The following is a 6,000-nucleotide window of genomic DNA, read 5'->3' on the forward strand; positions in this document are numbered from 1 at the left end:
GAGGAACAGGAATCATGTAATATACCAAATTGAGCATATAGAGCAACTAGTCAAGCAGACAGATAGATTCAGCAAAGTATACATAGCAAAGTAACACATAGACAACCTTATATTGAAGGAATTAAGAGAAGAAATAGGTTTACAAGCATACATAAATTGTCATGTACAGATGCACGGAGTTAAAACTAGTTGAAACCTAAAGATCCCAATTAAGCTAAGTATACATCCTAGAGCTATGTTAATCAGTATTTAGACATGATGGGGGACACACATGGTGATAATCACTGAAGGGACAGGGTACCAAATGAACCAAAACACATTAGCATAGGAGCAAAGTCATAGTTGATAGAAAAATAGAGGGTTTATCTTAAAAATCTGGACAACAAGGAAACATGTTTAGAGTAAATTTTAAAACAGTATTCTATAGAGTTGGGATTAATACACAAAGGTAAGTCAAGCGGATATAGGACTCAGCACTTTAAGATTTATTCAAGGTGGGGGTGGTTTCTATAGAGTTGTATTGATATCTAAAGCAAAACATGAAGAAGTTCTATAACTAATAACATATAGCCACAGTAGTCAGATTCATATCCAAATAGACTTGCATTAAAGCTCAAAGCTCAACATATTCAGATGCTAGAGGTACAGAACTCATTCCAGAAAAACAAGGAATCACAGAAGTGCAAATCAAACAGTAAATTATCTTAGCGTTCCATTATCATAGTATGACAAAGATTATCGAGCATTATCATAGTTAAATCATGCTCAAGCAATTTAAACACATATAGGTATGCAGAAAGAAAGAATAAAATTGAACATTGCAAAGGTTTAAAACACTAACCAGTAGCAGAATCAAAAGAGTAAATAGCGTAATAGCAAAAACCCCAGGTCTCCGATGCTTCAGAGTTTACAAGAGCCTCGACCATGGGCTCTGAGCAGTGCTTGCACCGGAGGAGATCGTTCAACGACCTTGGCTTTCAGCCGGCCTAGAACTCAATGATTTTGGAGAGTGTTCGAGTGTAACAGTGAATGGGTGAGTGAGGGAGGAGATAGTGAGAACAATAGCAGTGAATAGGAGATTCAAAAGTCTGTTGAAGGGAATTTAGGGGAGGGGTTTATATAGTAGCAGATTCAACACATAAAATAAGGAAATACGGTAGATTAAACATAGAATAAGGAAAATATAGCATGCGAGAATCAGTTAGAATCAGCTTTAGGGCAAATAACACATAAAATAAGGAAGTACAGTAGATTAGACAGAAAATAAGGAAAATCCATCAGTCGAACACAAGAAAGGGAATAATATCACATGCAATCGAGAATAAATGAAAAAGGGAAATCTCAAACCCTAGTTGGGACTAACGGCCTTGAATCGAACCAATAATGCAAGAATCGTTCATTATAGCATGTATATAGACGAAAGATCGTCCAGATCTTCACAGAATCAAAGTAAATCGGCCATGTTCTTGAGATGTAGTTCTTGCCAAAAATAGGGCAAGAACTAAGTACCACCATAGACATGCATATAATAGTGGGGTATCACAAAATAGGTAAGTAAATCATGGATTGATTCCATGTTTGAGACAGATTTGGAGAGTTCTAGGAAGGCGGCTAGGTTTTCGTGGAGAGGAGAGGAGAGTATATAGGGGCGATGTCTCAGAGGTAATGGGGGTTAGGGTTTCTAGGCTGGATAATTAAAAGGGGGACTGATTGTGGGCCGTTGATCTCTTAAGATCAACGATCAGGATTAAAAAGGGGATTGGGCGGGTCGTTTGAAATGGGTCACGATCGGGTTTATTAAAGGGTGTTTGGTTTGGGCTTTTGATGAGTGAAGTGGGGTGGGCCAAATATTTGGGCCTAATTTGGTCCAGAAATAGCCTTATATTGGGCTATAAAATAAATATGCGAATTTGTTTAAAAAAATAATTCATAAAAGAGATTAATAGATAATAAAAACATCATTTATGTAGAAAAATGATTTAGAATACTAGCTTGACATTATAAAAATATAAAAAAAAGGTTCTTAGCACAAATAATACAATAAAATGTAATTATGCATAGAATATAGGCTATTCTTTGCAAAATTATGTAAATAGCTTAAAAATACAAAAATAATTATATAAAATAAAGTAAAATATTATGAAGCATATATATGGATTCAGAATAATTATCCGGATGATTGAGTCATTATAAAAATAATTTAAAGGATAATTTATAAACATTGAATGATTTAAATGCAAGGAAAATTAATTTTGAAGTTTTAAAATTATAAAAATTATGGGAAAATGTTTGCATAAATCTTGTAAATGAAATAATAGTCTAAAATGATATTTTGAAAGTATATATATATATATATATATATATATATATATATATATATATATATATATATATATATATATTTTAAAAAATATGAGGGCAAAATTGGGTATCAACAACTGCCCATCCTTACCCGGGAATGATGAAAGAGTTGTCGGGTAAAGAAATGATGACCAATTTTGGCCGAATTGAGTGAAGGAGGATGTAATTTTGAAAAAATAGGGGCCGAACCCTGGTTCCTGAGTTGCGTATATATCCCTGGTGTTATGAAAATTAGGCCGTGTGTAGTTCTGGATCCAACGGTGAATGAAACCGATGAAGTTGTTGTAGGAATGGTTGTATGTTTCGGAAAATGTTCTTTTGGGTAGGATAGTATTGGATGAATTTATGCAAAGTTATGAATGTGAATTTGAGACGTTATGGATGTATCATAGGGCAGATATCTGAATGGTCATAGAGTAAAAGGTGGGCAATTACTGGTGGTCGGTTGCGTTTGAAATGACTGATGGATGTGAATGTTATAAACAGAAACTGGAGCGAAGATTGCTCCTATTTGAAAAACAGTGACTTTCTGGGTCACCTGCAAAACTTAAAACACGATTCATGCAGATATATATGGATTATTGCAAGAATTTAAACATGATGTAAATTCCTTTCGGACCATGAAGATTGTCTTTGGACGGTGAGGATGATGTCCTTAGACCATGACGTCCTAGGCCATGAATCATGCGACAAGGGATTCATAGGCCATGAAATGATGTCCTCGGGTTATAAGAATGGTGCCTCTGAACCATGACGCCTTTGAATAATTATGTGCAATATTGAGAGATTCTCAGGCCATGGAATGCTGTCTTCCGGCTATGAGGATGATGCCTTCGGACTATGACGCCTTTGGATAGAATGGCAGTGTTACAACCCATGAGATGCAAGACTATGATGCTTGGTCATATGCGAAATTAGATAGAGCTTAGTCTTATGTAAGATTAGGGGAGTGCTTAGCCCCAGGTGAATAGAGGATAATGCTAAGTCTTAAATAGCGTAATGGAGATAGCATTTGGTCTTATGCGGGAAAAGGTGGTGCTTAGCCTTATGCAATTAGGGAGACAATGCTTGGCCTCATGCAGGAATAGGAGACAATGCTTAGTCTCATACAGGGAAAGGTAGTGCTTAGCCTTAGTGACTNATTTGAAACATGTATTATAGGTGCAAATAATAATTTTAGGTGACTAAGTCATCACAAAATAATTTGAAGGAGTAATTAATAAATATTTGAACAATCTTCAACGCAAGAAAATTAATTTTAAAGCTGTAAAATTATGAAAAATTATAGAAAATGCTTGCATAAATCTTGTAAATTAAATAATGATGCAAAAATGATATTTTGGAAGTATATATATTATTTGAGAAAATATGAGGGCAAAATTGGGTATCAACAGCTGCGCCTCTTTACCCGGGAAAAATAAAATAGTTGTCGGGTAAAGAAAATAATGACCAATTTTGGCTGAATTGAGTGAGGAATGATGTGATTTGAAAAATGGGGGCCGAACCCTGGTTCCTGAGTTGCCTACATATCTTTGGTATTACGGGAGTCAAGTCGTGTGTAGTTCTGGATCCAACAGTGAACAAAACCGATAGAGTTGTTATAGAAATGTTCGCATGTTTTGGAGAGGGTTCTTTTGGGTAGGATAGAATCGGATGAATTTATGCGGAGTCATGCATGTGAATCTGAAATATTACGGATGTATCACGGATCAAATATCTGAACAAACATAGTGTAAAGGTGCGCAATTGCCGGTGGTCGGTTATGTTTGGAACAATTAAAGGATGTGAACGTTGTGGATGAAAACCGAAGCGAAGATTGCTCCTATTTGGAGAACGGTTACTTCCTGGATTACCTGCAAAACTTATAACACGGTGCATGCAAATATATATGGGTTATTATGAAATTTAAACATGATGCAAATTCCCTTTGGACCATGAAGGTTGTCTTTGGATGGCGAGGATAATGTCCTAGACCATGACATCCTAGGCCATGAAGCGTATGATAAGGGTCACATGCCATAAAATGATTCCCTCGGGCCATGAACATGGTGCCTCCGGACGATGATGCCTTTGAATAATGACGTACAATACTGAGAGATCCGCAGGCCATGGAATGGTTTCTCCTGGCTATGAGGATGATACCTTCGGACTATGACACCTTCGGGCAAAATGGCGATGTTTCAGCCCATGCAATGCAAAAGATATGATGCTTGGCCGAAGTCGAGTCAAGACAAGTCTTAGTCTTATGAGATGAGGGCAGTGCTTAGCCCTAGGCAATCAAAGAGATAGCGTAGGTTTTAGGTAGTGTAGTGGAGATAGCATGCAAGGAAAAGGCAATGCTTAGCCTCATGCAAAAAGGGGGAAAATGCTTAGTCTCGTGTAGGGAAAGGCAGTGCTTAGCCTTATGCAATTAGGGAGGTAGTGCTTAGCCTTATGCAATTAGGGAGGCAATGCTTAGCCTCATGCAAGAATAGGAGACAATGTTTAGTCTCATGTAAGAAAGGTGGTGCTTAGCCTTATGCAATTAGGGAGACAATGCTTGGCCTCATGCAGGAATAGGAGACAATGCTTAGTCTCATACAGGGAAAGGTAGTGCTTAGCCTTGTGCAATTAGGGAGACAATGATTAGCCTCATGCAAAGAGGAGATAATACTTAGTCTCATACAAGAAGAAGAGACAGTGCTTAGTCTCAATGCAAGGGAAGGCAACACTTAACCTTATGCAATTTGGGATCAATGCTTAGCCTCATGTAGGAATAGGAGACGGTGCTTAGTCTCGATGCGAGGAAAGGCAGTGCTTAGCCTTACGCAATTTGGCAGGCAATGCTTAGCCTCATGCAGGAATAGGAGACAATGCTTAGTCTCATGCAGGTAAAGGCAGTGCTTAGCCTTATGCAATTAGGGAGGCAGAGCTTAGCCTTATGCAAATAGGAAAGGCAATGCTTAGCCTTTATGAAACTAGGGAGGCAGGGCTTAGCCTCATGCAAATAGGAGACAATGCTTAGTCTCATGCAAAGAAAGGCAGTGCTTAGCCTTATGCAATTAGGGAGGCAACGCTTAGTCTTATGCAAAGAGAAAACAATGCTTAGTCTCATGCAAAGACAGGCAGTGCTTAGCCTTATGCAATTAGGGAGGCAATGCTTAGCCTCATGCAAAGAATAGGAGGCAAGTGAAAAGTATTCCTTAGCTGAAGATATTTGTGCTAGATAATTTGTTGTCTTGAAGGCAGTGTCTTGATGTATCTGCGAGTATCGTTATCTTATTGTATCTGCATTCAAAGAAAAATTGTGAGTTCTATGGGGAAGGTTGGTTCGCGCTTTTTTCTTCTGCCTTGCCTGTGCTCCTAACCTAAGATCCTGTTTGAGTTACCCTGGGTAACATTTGGCTGCCATAGAAATAAAGTTTTCGAAAAATGTGCATGCCTTTGATAAATATAGCTGTTTTTTTAAAACATAGTATTATGCGATATCAAGTAAGTTAGATGAACCAATGACTGTGACACATTTTAGAGACATCGCGACCTCCTTGCTTTAGAATTCTGCCCCAGTTTGAAAGCAATTCTCTGACTGTTCTGCGTATGACGAAATTGGCTGGACTTGCTCCTCCTAAAAATTCTACCCCAGTTTCTGACCATGGCAAA

This window comes from Nicotiana attenuata, unplaced genomic scaffold (genome assembly GCF_001879085.1).
Source record: "Nicotiana attenuata strain UT unplaced genomic scaffold, NIATTr2, whole genome shotgun sequence".
Taxonomy (NCBI): Eukaryota; Viridiplantae; Streptophyta; class Magnoliopsida; order Solanales; family Solanaceae; genus Nicotiana; species Nicotiana attenuata.